The 14,114-nt window shown below is 47.6% G+C and overlaps 1 pseudogene; it reads right to left on the minus strand.

Annotated features, from left to right (window-relative positions):
• Positions 1–10,810: 10,810 nt before the first annotated feature.
• Positions 10,811–13,401, minus strand: LOC136641859 (zinc finger protein 239-like; annotated as a pseudogene).
• Between the last annotated feature and the right edge of the window lie 713 nt (positions 13,402–14,114).

Below are 14,114 nucleotides of genomic sequence, written 5' to 3' on the forward strand. Positions count from 1 at the left end.
TGTAAGGAGCTCCAGGGTCTCAGGGAACGCATCCGCTCCCTTGAAGCCTTGGTGGCCAACCTGGAGAAGCGCAGGCAGGCAGAGGAGGACCGTGGGACGATCAGGCTTCGTCTCAACCTCAGGCGTGCAACTCCTCAGCTGCCCGGGTGGGAAGTCTTGGGACTGGAGGACGTCATCCTGGAGAGGAGGGAAACAATCCCCTAGGGGGGACCCCTTCTCCAGGGGATGGGCCCGTATCTGAACGCACTTGGGATACTCCTCAGCGGGAGGGGGGTCGGGGGCTTCTTGTAGTGGGGAATTCGATTATTAGAAATATAGAGAGGGGAGTTTGCGACGGATGTGAGGACCGCATGGTGACTTGCCTGCCTGGTGCGAAGGTTGCAGACATCACTTCTCGTCTAGACAGGCTAGTAAGTGCTTGGGAAAAGGTAGCGGCTGTGGTGCATGTCGGCACCAACGACGTGAGCAAGTGTAGCTGGGAGGTCCTGGAGGCCAAATTTAGGCTTTTAGGCAGGAAGCTGAAAGCCATGACCTCAAAGGTAGCGTTCTCTGAAGTGCTACCTGTTCCACGCACAGGGCCAGCTAGGCAAGCGGAGATCAGGGGTCTCAATGCGTGGATGAGACGGTGGTGTAGGGAGGAGGGGTTTAGATTCGTTAGGCACTGGGGAACTTTTTGGGACAAGCGGGGCCTGTACAAGAGGGACGGGCTCCACTAGAACCAGAATGGAACCAGACTGCTGGCGCATAACATTAAAAAGGTGGCAGAGCAGCTTTTAAACTGATCCCTGGGGGAAGGCCGACAGGAGCCGAGGGGCATCCGGTTCGGATGGGGAGGTTAGAGAACAACAAGACAAAGGCAGAGTAGGAGAAGAAATTGGGAAAGGTAGCGTGATGGGATGTGATAGACGGTTTGGCACAATGAGAGGATGCGGGGACAAAGGAGCAAATAAGCAGCGCATCCTGGGGCATTCCGTGTACAAATGCTTTTATGCGAATGCCCGAAGTCTACGAGCAAAGGTGGGAGAACTGGAATGTCTGGTGACAAGGGAAAATATTGACATAGTGGGCATAACGGAAACCTGGTGGAATGCGGAGAATCAGTGGGATACCGCAATCCCGGGCTATAAACTCTACAGGAGGGACAGGCAGGGGCATGTTGGAGGTGGGGTGGTTGTTTATGTTAAGGAAGGGATAGAATCCAGCAAAGTAGAGATTGAAGGTGGGTCCGACTCCACTGTAGAATCTCTGTGGATTAAATTATCAGGCTTGTGCAGCGATGTAATACTGGGGGCGTGCTATCGTCCTCCAGACCAGAAATCGGATGGGGACCTTGAAATGAGGAAACAGATCAGGGAGGTGACAAGGAGGGACAGGGTTGTAATCATGGGGGACTTCAATTATCCTCATATTGACTGGGTCAATTTGTGTTCTGGTCACGATAAGGAGACCGGATTCCTTGACGTGCTAAATGACTGGCTTAGAGCAGCTAGTCACGGAGCACACCAGAGGACAGGTGACTCTGGATTTAATATTGTGCGGTACGCAGGACCTGGTTAGAGATGTAAACGTTACTGAGCCATTGGGGAACAGTGAAAATGCTGCGATCCGTTTTGACGTGCACGTTGGGGGAAGAATACCAGGCAAATCTCTAACAAAAACCCTTGACTTCCGACGGGCGGACTTCCCTCAAATGAGGAGGCTGGTTAGAAGGAGGTTGAAAGGGAGGGTAAAAAGAGTCCAATCTCTCCAGAGTGCATGGAGGCTGCTTAAAACAACAGTAATAGAGGCCCAGCAGAGGTGTATACCGCAAAGAAAGAAGGGTTCCACTAAATCCAGGAGGGTGCCCGCATGGCTAACCAGCCAAGTTAGAGAGGCTGTGAAGGGCAAGAAAGCTTCCTTCCGTAAATGGAAGTCTTGCCCTAATGAGGAGAATAAAAAGGAACATAAACTGTGGCAAAAGAAATGTAAGAAGGTGATACGGGAGGCCAAGCGAGACTATGAGGAATGCATGGCCAGCAACATTAAGGGGAATAACAAAAGCTTCTTCAAATATGTTAGAAGCAGGAAACCCGCCAGAGAAGCGGTTGGCCCTCTGGATGGTGAGGGAGGGAAAGGGGAGATAAAAGGAGACTTAGAGATGGCAGAGAAATTAAATGAGTTCTTTGCATCTGTCTTCACGGCAGAAGACCTTGGGCAGATACCGCTGCCCGAACGGCCCCTCCTAACCGAGGAGTTAAGTCAGATAGAGGTTAAAAGAGAAGATGTTTCAGACCTCATTGATAAATTAAAGATCAATAAGTCACCGGGCCCTGATGGCATCCACCCAAGAGTTATTAAGGAATTGAAGAATGAAGTTGCAGATCTCTTGACTAAGGTATGCAACTTGTCCCTCAAAACGGCCATGGTGCCAGAAGATTGGAGGATAGCAAATGTCACGCCTATTTTTAAAAAGGGAAAGAGGGGGGACCCGGGAAACTATAGGCCGGTCAGCCTAACATCCATACCGGGTAAGATGGTGAAATGCCTCATCAAAGATAGGATCTCAAAACACATAGACGAACAGGCCTTGCTGAGGGAGAGTCAGCATGGCTTCTGTAAAGGTAAGTCTTGCCTCACGAACCTTATAGAATTCTTTGAAAAGGTCAACAGGCATGTGGATGTGGGAGAACCCGTGGACATTATATATCTGGACTTTCAGAAGGCGTTTGACACGGTCCCCCACCAAAGGCTACTGAAAAAACACCACAGTCAGGGAATTAGAGGGCAGGTCCTCTCATGGATTGAGAACTGGTTGGAGGCCAGGAAGCAGAGAGTGGGTGTCAATGGGCAATTTTCACAATGGAGAGAGGTGAAAAGTGGTGTGCCCCAAGGATCTGTCCTGGGACCGGTGCTTTTCAACCTCTTCATAAATGACCTGGAGACAGGGTTGAGCAGTGAAGTGGCTAAGTTTGCAGATGACACCAAACTTTTCCAAGTGGTGAAGACCAGAAGTGATTGTGAGGAGCTCCAGAAGGATCTCTCCAGACTGGCAGAATGGGCAGCAAAATGGCAGATGCGTTTCAATGTCAGTAAAAGTCATGCACATTGGGGCAAAAAATCAAAACTTTAGATATAGGCTGATGGGTTCTGAGCTGTCTGTGACAGATCAGGAGAGAGATCTTGGGGTGGTGGTGGACAGGTCGATGAAAGTGTCGACCCAATGTGCGACGGCAGTGAAGAAGGCCAATTCTATGCTTGCGATCATTAGGAAGGGTATTGAGAACAAAACGGCTAGTATTATAATGCCGTTGTACAAATCTATGGTAAGGCCACACCTGGAGTATTGTGTCCAGTTCTGGTCGCCGCATCTCAAGAAAGACATAGTGGAAATGGAAAAGGTGCAAAAGAGAGCGACTAAGATGATTACGGGGCTGGGGCACCTTCCTTATGAGGAAAGGCTATGGCGTTTGGGCCTCTTCAACCTAGAAAAGAGACGCCTGAGGGGGGACATGATTAAGACATACAAAATTATGCAGGGGATGGACAGAGTGGATAGGGAGATGCTCTTTACACTCTCACATAATACCAGAACCAGGGGACATCCACTAAAATTGAGTGTTGGGCGGGTTAGGACAGACTAAAGAAAATATTTCTTTACTCAGCGTGTGGTCAGTCTGTGGAACTCCTTGCCACAGGATGTGGTGCTGGCGTCTAGCCTAGACGCCTTTAAAAGGGGATTGGACAAGTTTCTGGAGGAAAAATCCATTATGGGGTACAAGCCATGATGTGTATGTGCAACCTTCTGATTTTAGAAATGGGTTATGTCAGAATGCCAGATGCAAGGGAGGGCACCAGGATGAGGTCTCTTGTTATCTGGGGTGCTCCCTGGGGCATTTGGTGGGATACAGGAAGCTGGACTAGATGGGCCTATGGCCTGTTCCAGTGGGGCTGTTCTTATGTTCTTAAGGTGTTAATGTTGTGTGTGTATTTAAGCACATGGCCCTTATCAACTGGTACAGTGCAAGTAATTCAGAAATAAAATTTAAAGGTGGCACAGGAGAAAAATAAGCAAGTTTTTTTTTTTTCCTGAGACCACGTATTCCTGATAAAGACCTCCTTTGTGTTAGTTCTGCACACGCTCCCTACGGCTGACAAATTGACTACCAGTTTTGTTGGGGCTATCAATCAAGCCAACGTATTTGTTTTGGCCAAGGCTGGGAACATTCAGGCAGAGTCTAGCAACCCAGAAAGAAGATGTTCAGCACGTCTGCTTCCTTGTTGCAGGGCTCCGTCCACCACATTAGCTTCCGTTTCTGTTGGTGGAAATTGAAATGGCATGCCAAAGGGAGGGGGTTCTGCCTAGACTCAGTGTGCCCTGGTCACTGGTACAGCCGTCTTGAATATATGATGCTATACAAGGGCTTACTTTAGCTCCTCTCCTTACCTCTTCCATTCACATGTGGTCATAGTGCCATTTTAGGCAGGGGAAAGACAATGAGATATCAAAAGGAAGGAGAGTGTATGTCACATTCGGACCAAGGTTCAATCCCAGCTCCTGTTGGCATTCAAGATGACATTACAAAAAAGAGGTATGTTTTAGGGACATTTGCTGTGATAACTTGTTTTGAGTGACTCTTCACAAATTTAGCAATGTAATTGACACAGGTCAAATGGTTTTTTTCTTGTTGTTGGAAGCAAAGGATCTTGTAGCTGTGGCATCTATAGGGAGTACATAAGCCCATTTAATGGTTCATAACAATACAGGTTGGGCATCCCTTATCCAAAGTGCTTGGAATCAGAAGCATTTCGGATATCAGATTTTACTGTAGTTTGGAATACTTGCATATTCCTAATGAGATATCTTGGGGAAGTCTAAAAGCCCAAAGTCTAAACATAAATTCATTTATGTTTCATATACACCTTATACACATAGCCAGGTCATTTTACACAGCATTTTAAATTATTTTGTGCATTTTGAGTGACCCATCTGATGAGGTCAGGTGTGGAATTTTCCACTTGTGGTGTCATAGTGGCATTCAGAAAAGTTGAAGTTTTTTGAATACTTTGGATTTCAGAATTTCGGATCAGGGATGCCCAACCTGTAGTACCTTTGTGTGAGAGAATGCTTCATCAAATGAACCACCACTTGACGAAGTGAAGTGGTAGTGGAGGAGCAACTTCTTTGCATGCAGAAGGTCCCAAGTTCAATCCTTGGGATTTCCAGGTAGGGTTGAGAAAAACCTCCTCCCCTAAGGTATAATTACTTAGTTATGGGAAGGTGATGGACTTACAAGCACCCAACCTAAACGGCACACTTAGACATGATTGAAAAACTCATTATGGTTTGTAGACACGCCTAAAATATAGCAGGTGCTGTATATGAATAAACTGTGCCCAGGCTCACAATCTAGATATAAGCATGAGGAAAAGAAGAGGGGACTTGGAGGGGATAACCAACTTTCCAGCAAAAAATAATGGCACTAATTTTTGAAATATCCTTGGGCCTCAGCCCAGATAGCCCTGTTACAAACCTGAGGGAAGCAGAGGCATGTATTAAGTGCTGGCTGATATACTGTGATAGAGAGATCTGAGAGAAGATAGGTTAACCCCTAAAATATCCATCAATTGTGCACAGTAATGATTTGGTCAGTGGATTGCAGAAGTGAGACCCCCAACTGCATTTAATTCTTGGGAAACATCCTTGCAAGAAACCAGGGTTTCAAAATACATCCTGTCAAAAAAAGGTTCATGTTAGGGGAACTCTGCTTCCTTGGTTGTAAGCCAGAGGTGCAGAACATGGGGAAGAATTCCAGTGCAGGCCACCATCATGGCATCATGGCATCATGGCACCATCATGGCAATCTGTGGGGTTGCCAACGGTGTAAGACCTTCCGAATCTTACGCCACCAACAGCGCTCTGCAGAATGGCTGTCAGCTGGTGTTAGCAGGAGCAAATCAAGGGATTTGTCTGGTGACAAGGGAAAATATTGACATAGTGGGCATAACGGAAACCTGGTGGAATGCGGAGAATCAGTGGGATACCGCAGTCCCGGGCTATAAACTCTACAGGAGGGACAGGCAGGGGCGTGTTGGAGGTGGGGTGGCCCTTTATGTTAAGGAAGGGATAGAATCCAGCAAAGTAGAGATTGAAGGTGGGTCCGACTCCACCGTAGAATCTCTGTGGGTTAAATTACCAGGCTTGTGCAGCGATGTAATACTGGGGGCGTGCTATCGTCCTCCAGACCAGAAATCTGATGGGGACCTTGAAATGAGGAAACAGATCAGGGAGGTGACAAGGAAGGACAGGGTTGTAATCATGGGGGACTTCAATTATCCTCATATTGACTGGGTCAATTTGTGTTCTGGTCACGATAAGGAAACCGGATTTCTTGACGTGCTGAATGACTGTGGCTTAGATCAGCTAGTCACGGAGCCCACCAGAGGACAGGTGACTCTGGATTTAATTTTGTGCGGTACGCAGGACCTGGTTAGAGATGTAAACGTTACTGAGCCATTGGGGAACAGTGATCATGCTGCGATCCGTTTTGACGTGCACGTTGGGGGAAGAATACCAGGCAAATCTCTAACAAAAACCCTTGACTTTCGACGGGCGGACTTCCCTCAAATGAGGAGGCTGGTTAGAAGGAGGTTGAAAGGGAGGGTAAAAAGAGTCCAGTCTCTCCAGAATGCATGGAGGCTGCTTAAAACAACAGTAATAGAGGCCCAGCAGAGGTGTATACCGCAAAGAAAGAAGGGTTCCACTAAATCCAGGAGGGTGCCCGCATGGCTAACCAGCCAAGTTAGAGAGGCTGTGAAGGGCAAGGAAGCTTCCTTCCGTAAATGGAAGTCTTGCCCTAATGAAGAGAATAAAAAGGAACATAAACTGTGGCAAAAGAAATGTAAGAAGGTGATAGGGGAGGCCAAGCGAGACTATGAGGAACGCATGGCCAGCAACATTAAGGGGAATAATAAAAGCTTCTTCAAATATGTTAGAAGCAGGAAACCCGCCAGAGAAGCGGTTGGCCCTCTGGATGGTGAGGGAGGGAAAGGGGAGATAAAAGGAGACTTAGAGATGGCAGAGAAATTAAATGAGTTCTTTGCATCTGTCTTCACGGCAGAAGACCTCGGGCAGATACCGCTACCCGAACGGCCCCTCCTAACCGAGGAGTTAAGTCAGATAGAGGTTAAAAGAGAAGATGTTTCAGACCTCATTGATAAATTAAAGATCAATAAGTCACCGGGCCCTGATGGCATACACCCAAGGGTTATTAAGGAATTGAAGAATGAAGTTGCAGATCTCTTGACCAAGGTATGCAACTTGTCCCTCAAAACGGCCACAGTGCCAGAAGATTGGAGGATAGCAAATGTCACGCCTATTTTTAAAAAGGGAAAGAGGGGGGACCCGGGAAACTATAGGCCGGTCAGCCTGACATCCATACCGGGTAAGATGGTGGAATGCCTCATCAAAGATAGGATCTCAAAACACATAGACGAACAGGCCTTGCTGAGGGAGAGTCAGCATGGCTTCTGTAAGGGTAAGTCTTGCCTCACGAACCTTATAGAATTCTTTGAAAAGGTCAACAGGCATGTGGATGCGGGAGAACCCTTGGACATTATATATCTGGACTTTCAGAAGGCGTTTGACACGGTCCCTCACCAAAGGCTACTGAAAAAACTCCACAGTCAGGGAATTAGAGGACAGGTCCTCTCGTGGATTGAGAACTGGTTGGAGGCCAGGAAGCAGAGAGTGGGTGTCAATGGGCAATTTTCACAATGGAGAGAGGTGAAAAGCGGTGTGCCCCAAGGATCTGTCCTGGGACCGGTGCTTTTCAACCTCTTCATAAATGACCTGGAGACAGGGTTGAGCAGTGAAGTGGCTAAGTTTGCAGACGACACCAAACTTTTCCGAGTGGTAAAGACCAGAAGTGATTGTGAGGAGCTCCAGAAGGATCTCTCCAGACTGGCAGAATGGGCAGCAAAATGGCAGATGCGCTTCAATGTCAGTAAGTGTAAAGTCATGCACATTGGGGCAAAAAATCAAAACTTTAGATATAGGCTGATGGGTTCTGAGCTGTCTGTGACAGATCAGGAGAGAGATCTTGGGGTGGTGGTGGACAGGTCGATGAAAGTGTCGACCCAATGTGCGGCGGCAGTGAAGAAGGCCAATTCTATGCTTGGGATCATTAGGAAGGGTATTGAGAACAAAACGGCTAGTATTATAATGCCGTTGTACAAATCGATGGTAAGGCCACACCTGGAGTATTGTGTCCAGTTCTGGTCGCCGCATCTCAAAAAAGACATAGTGGAAATGGAAAAGGTGCAAAAGAGAGCGACTAAGATGATTACGGGGCTGGGGCACCTTCCTTATGAGGAAAGGCTACGGCGTTTGGGCCTCTTCAGCCTAGAAAAGAGACGCCTGAGGGGGGACATGATTGAGACATACAAAATTATGCAGGGGATGGACAGAGTGGATAGGGAGATGCTCTTTACACTCTCACATAATACCAGAACCAGGGGACATCCACTAAAATTGAGTGTTGGGCGGGTTAGGACAGACAAAAGAAAATATTTCTCTACTCAGCGCGTGGTCGGTCTGTGGAACTCCTTGCCACAGGATGTGGTGCTGGCGTCTAGCCTAGACGCCTTTAAAAGGGGATTGGACGAGTTTCTGGAGGAAAAATCCATTATGGGGTACAAGCCATGATGTGTATGCGCAACCTCCTGATTTTAGGAATGGGTTAAGTCAGAATGCCAGATGTAGGGGAGAGCACCAGGATGAGGTCTCTTGTTATCTGGTGTTCTCCCTGGGGCATTTGGTGGGCCACTGTGAGATACAGGAAGCTGGACTAGATGGGCCTATGGCCTGATCCAGTGGGGCTGTTCTTATGTTCTTATGTTCTTAAGGGAGGAATGGGGGATAATCTCAAGCAGCGGTTGTCAAATCCTTTTCCCTGGCCCAGCCCAGCCATACCCCTTGCCAATCTTCAGATGTAAGGCAGCAAAAGAGCTGGCACTGATCTGAAGAGTCCCGTAAGGGATCAGGCAGCTTCCAGGGAGACAAGTTAATATTTTCTTAATTTACCTCTCCTGGCCTGACTGGTTCTCTGCTAGTATGCAGGATACAAGTGGCTGCTGAGTCAGCACCCCTGCATACCAGCAAAAGATGGTAGAATTGGGCCATAAGTATCTGTTGACTAAACCTCGTCCAAATCCTCCTCCATCTACATACCTTTATTGAATCAGCAACTACCCAACTTAGCAACTATCCAAACCAGCATGAACTTGGGAGAGCCATTCCCACCCCTCCATCAGTGCTTTTTGGCCAGTGACTTCCATGGTGCTTCCTGAAGGACACTAACAAGACTGCTACAATCTGGCCTGGATGGAGTCTGCGTAACAGTTTAGGAAAGGGTCAAATGATTCAACTTCCTACAGATTTCAACATTATTTTGATTGTGAAAACCAAGCAAAATTGTAGGCAAGCAATTATCAGGGAAATGTTAGGATGTTAGAACCTTTCCTAATAAGGATGGCAAACAAACTTGGTAGTACAGTGAACCCTCAGTTTAACTCATTTTTGCCTAGCCCATGGGTGTACACATTTTATCCCTGTTGCATATATGCAACATATATTGCATATATATATAGGGGCAGAAATGGCTTAACGGAATAATAGGAATGGGTTCTGTTAACGATGAAAGACAATTAAATCCAAATACACCTAGGTCAATTCAGACATTCATGTGCAAAATGTATAATGCTTAAAGGAGAAGGAAATGTCTGTTTCTGACGTCTGTGAAATTAGGATCTGCATTAGAGCAGGGGTGTCCAAAGTTATTGGCAGGAGGGCCACATCATCTCTGTGTCAGTGTGTTGGGGGCCAGAGGAAAGAATTAATTTACATTTAAAATTTGAATAAATTTACATAAGTTTACACAAATGAATATATTAAAGATGAACTTATATGAATGAATGAAGGTCTTGCAATAGCTCAAGGCCTATAAAAGGCCTTGCACAAAGCAAGGCTGGCCTTTCCTCTGCTGCCACTACTGCATCACAGACGTGAAACAGCAAGCAGTGGAGGGAGCCCTCATCCCACAGCTCATGAGAGGTCAAACAGTCACCCTCACACTGAGAGCAGTTGTGTCGGGCCAGTGCAGGCTCCAGCAAGTTTCCTGAGGGCCATAGGCTCATTGGCGACTGGGGGCTCCCTGAGGGCCGCATTGGGAGTCCTCAAGGGCCGCAAGTGGCCCCAGGGCCGGGGTTTGGGCACCCCTGCATTAGAGTGATTGGTGCTGGAAGCTAACCTGGGACAATGATGGAGGCTGCAATCCTAACCACACTTTCCTGAGAGTAAGTCCCATTGAACAAAACAGGACTTACTTCTGAGTAGACCTGGTTAGGGTTGTGCCCTGAGATACAAATGTCCAGAAGTTTCAGAACATAACCTCAGAGGAACAAGTCTTTCTCATTCAGCTAGAAACCTGGACAAAGAAGCTACCCCTTCCTCCCCACCAAAGATCTCTGGGAGCCAACAGGGAGCCAAGTGCCCTGTTAGTCCCCAAGTGGAATCCCTTTGACCTGCATGAGACCTTCCAAACTGGGAAAGTAAGAGCAAGGCCCAGTCCATAGGTTAGGAAATAATAATAGGGCAATTTGGACAAGTTTTATTTTTTTGAAAAACAACAAGCAAGGCACTTCATCTATTACACTGCAGTAATAGCAGAGATTCTTCAAACATCAATTATCTGATGCAAACAAGGAACTCATCTTTTGTTGCCTCACTTAGTACAAAAACACTTTCAACTCTCCTAAGATGTTTAAGGATTCTCTACTGAGTGGGTTCTCTGGAGGCTCTTGAGACGATGACACTAACTGAAGGCTTTTCCACACTCCTGGCACTTATAGGGTTTCTCCCCATGTGGGTTTTCTGGTGGATCATAAGATTAGACCTCTGGCTGAAGCTCTTTCCACACTCCTGGCACTTATAGGGTTTCTCCCCTGTGTGGGTTCTCTCATGGATCTTAAGTTTACTACTCTGGTTGAAGCTCTTTCCACACTCCTGGCACTTATAGGGTTTCTCCCGTGTGGGTTCTGTGACGGTATATAAGGCAGCTGCTGTCACTGAAGCTCTTTCCACACTCCTGGCACTTATAGGGTTTCTCCCCTGTGTGGGTTCTGTGATGGCGTATAAGGTGGCTGCTGTCACTGAAGCTCTTGCCACACTTCTGGCACTTATAGGGTTTCTTCCCTGTGTGGGTTCTCTCATGGATCTTAAGTTTACTACTCTGGTTGAAGCTCTTTCCACACTCCTGGCACTTATAGGGTTTCTCCCCTGTGTGGGTTCTGTGATGGACTATAAGGTTGCTGCTGATCCTGAAGCTTTTTAAACACTCCTGGCACTTATAGGGCTTCTCTCCTGTGTGGGTTCTGTGCTGTAAAGAATGAGCTGTCTTTCTCTTTCTTCCAATCTGGTTCCAAACGGATTCTGTTGAAATAAGAAAATAAATGCAGGAAAGGACTAAAGGAAGAAACTGCAGCTAGTTGGGGAAGTCACAAGTTGTTTTTTTCTATACAGAACCAGGACCCAGAAAAGCCACAACAATAACTGCATTTCAGTTACAGAGTAACATTTCAGGTTTAGGGATGAGAGAAAGTTTTCTCCTATTGAGTTGAATATTGCCCTGAAAGGGTGCAATTGATGAACCATCCAAAAGCCATGAACCATGGCGATCTGAGGACGCAATCCTAACCCCTCATGTCAGTGCTTTCCAGCACTAGCATAGTGGTGCCAATGGGACATGTGCTGCATGGGTGTCACTCAATGAGGCCTCCTCAAAGTAAGGGAATGTTTGTTCCCTTACCTCAGAGCTGCATTGCCCTCATGTCAGTACTGGAAAGCACTGACATAAGGGGTTAGGATTGCGCCTTGAGTTTCTGGATCCAGAAGCATGCCCAGGCTGCACACTGGTTCCTTCAGAGAGAGGGCAACGCTATGTAGAAAAGACAACCTTCTCCTTCCAGATGGGCCCAGAAAAAGGACCTCAGTGCTGTCTTGAGTAAGTTTCCGTTTGTGCTTCCTGAAGGACACTAACAGAACTGCAACAATCTAGCATGGATGGAGTCTGCATGACATTTTAGGAACGGGTCAAATGACTCAAGGTCCTGCGGAGTTCAGCATTATATTGATTATGAAAACCAAGCAAAAGCAAAATTGTAGGCAAGCACTTATCAGGGAAATATTAGGATGTTATAACTTTTCTGAATAAGGATGGCAAACAAACTTGGTAGTACAGTGGACCTTAATGGGAATTTAATGGGAATTTAATAGGAATGAGTTCTGCTAACCTCCAGCTAATTTATGGCACCATGTCCCCAGGCTACCCTCCTTATCAAGTGACCTGGGCCAGCCAGAAGGGGAGGCTGGGGAGCCATCAGGTGTGGCAGCAGCCTGGCCACCAACTCACCTCAGCAATATCCACCAGAGAAGTGTTTCCTACCTGGGCATCTATCAATTAAGAGGCAAAGGACCTTCCTTACCTATGAAGATAATATTTTCATAATTCTCCATCATGACAGACTCATACACGTGCCTTTGGCGTGGACTCAGCAGAGCCCACTCTTCACGGCTGAAATACAGTGCTAGCTCCGCAAACGAAATGGGGCTCTGAAAGGAAAAGGAGAAATATCCTATTAGCAAGCCAGCCTAGGCCATGACTGCAATTGAAACTGACAACTGTATTCCAGTTTCCATGGAAGGACAAAACATTTCTAAATTTGAAAACCTTCCCTCACACATGTTCCCTCTGAAGTGTGCATGTCCACCTTTGGGGCTTCCAGCTCCGAGGAGGATTCCCAAGTTTCCTGAAAGGAGGCTCAGAGGATCCTGTCCATCCATTTTAGTTCCCAAACTGACACCAGAATCCTATACATGAAAGCCTGGAAGTGAGCCCCACTGCTTCCAATGGGTCGTATTCCCAGGAAAGCATGCCCAGGACTCTTGGGCACTGTGTAGCTAGAAGGAGAATGAAAGAAGAGGTGAGGAGAGAGAAACTCCTCTGAAGGAGAAGCCCAGAGCAGAGAGGGGGGAATTGCAGGGAGAGAAGGGATGGAGGTAGGTTAGCTGGGCTTTCCAGAGGAGCCCTGGAGAAGGAAGATTTGGGGTTACAGGAAACGAGAAAGTCAGGGGGCTTAACAGGAAGGAAACAAGTGTGGTGCAGACAGCTGAAAAAGATGTTCCAGGAGAAGCCAAGCCGTCCTCTGCAAATCTCCCTTACCTGGCTTGCCATTTCTGCTCCTCCACAAGGCTTGCTTTGCTTCGATTCTCTTTGTCTGCAGGAGGAGAAAGGAGACTTGCATGAGTTTGTTTTTTTTTTAAACCCTGTGTACCTGCTTCATGTACATGTTTGAATTTCTTTCCATTGTTTCGGGTGATGGCTGCAGTGGGAGGTTGGGCAGATTCAGGGACGAGGAACGTCTTGGCGCTTAATCCTGATGGGAGAAGAGGACTATCTCCAAATGCAGCTGTAGTCTTAGCTGGGAGGAGGGTTGGGAGAGGGGCTTGGCCTCTGCACTAACACCAGCCCGGGGGTGGGGGGTGGGGAGGTTGGGGTTCCAGCCATCACCCTGATCAAATGAAATCATGAGATGCTCATGAGATCAGATGGTTTAATAGATGAGGCCAGGCCAGGGGAAGGGGGGCTGGCAATCATTGTGGGGTGGGATAAGAACCGTAAGCACAGTCTTTGCACAGGCGCCAACCCAGGCCGCAATTCACAAGTGCAGAGTCCAGCAGGCCCTTCTCTTCCCTGGGCTTGTGCAACCACAGCCTCAATGCAGCCTGTGCAACTCCAGAGCCACAGCTCTGCAACCAGGGCCTCCAAGAGGAGACCTATCAGGGGGTACAAACTTTCTTTGGGACCCCTTCCCAAAGAGGGAGGGGGTGAAACAGACTGGGGGGGGCAATGGGGTGGGCAGCACTTCTGCAGCAGCTGTAGCCCTGCAGCTGTGTCCCTGAGCTCCCATCCACTCCTTCATGGAAGCAGATCCACAAGTCAAAGAGCTCCTGGAGCAGGCCAGCTTCCTCCCAGATGTGACACTGTTAAGGAATGTATGCATTCCTGGGCCTGGTGCAT

This window comes from Tiliqua scincoides, chromosome 2, assembly GCF_035046505.1.
Source record: "Tiliqua scincoides isolate rTilSci1 chromosome 2, rTilSci1.hap2, whole genome shotgun sequence".
Taxonomy (NCBI): domain Eukaryota; kingdom Metazoa; phylum Chordata; class Lepidosauria; order Squamata; family Scincidae; genus Tiliqua; species Tiliqua scincoides.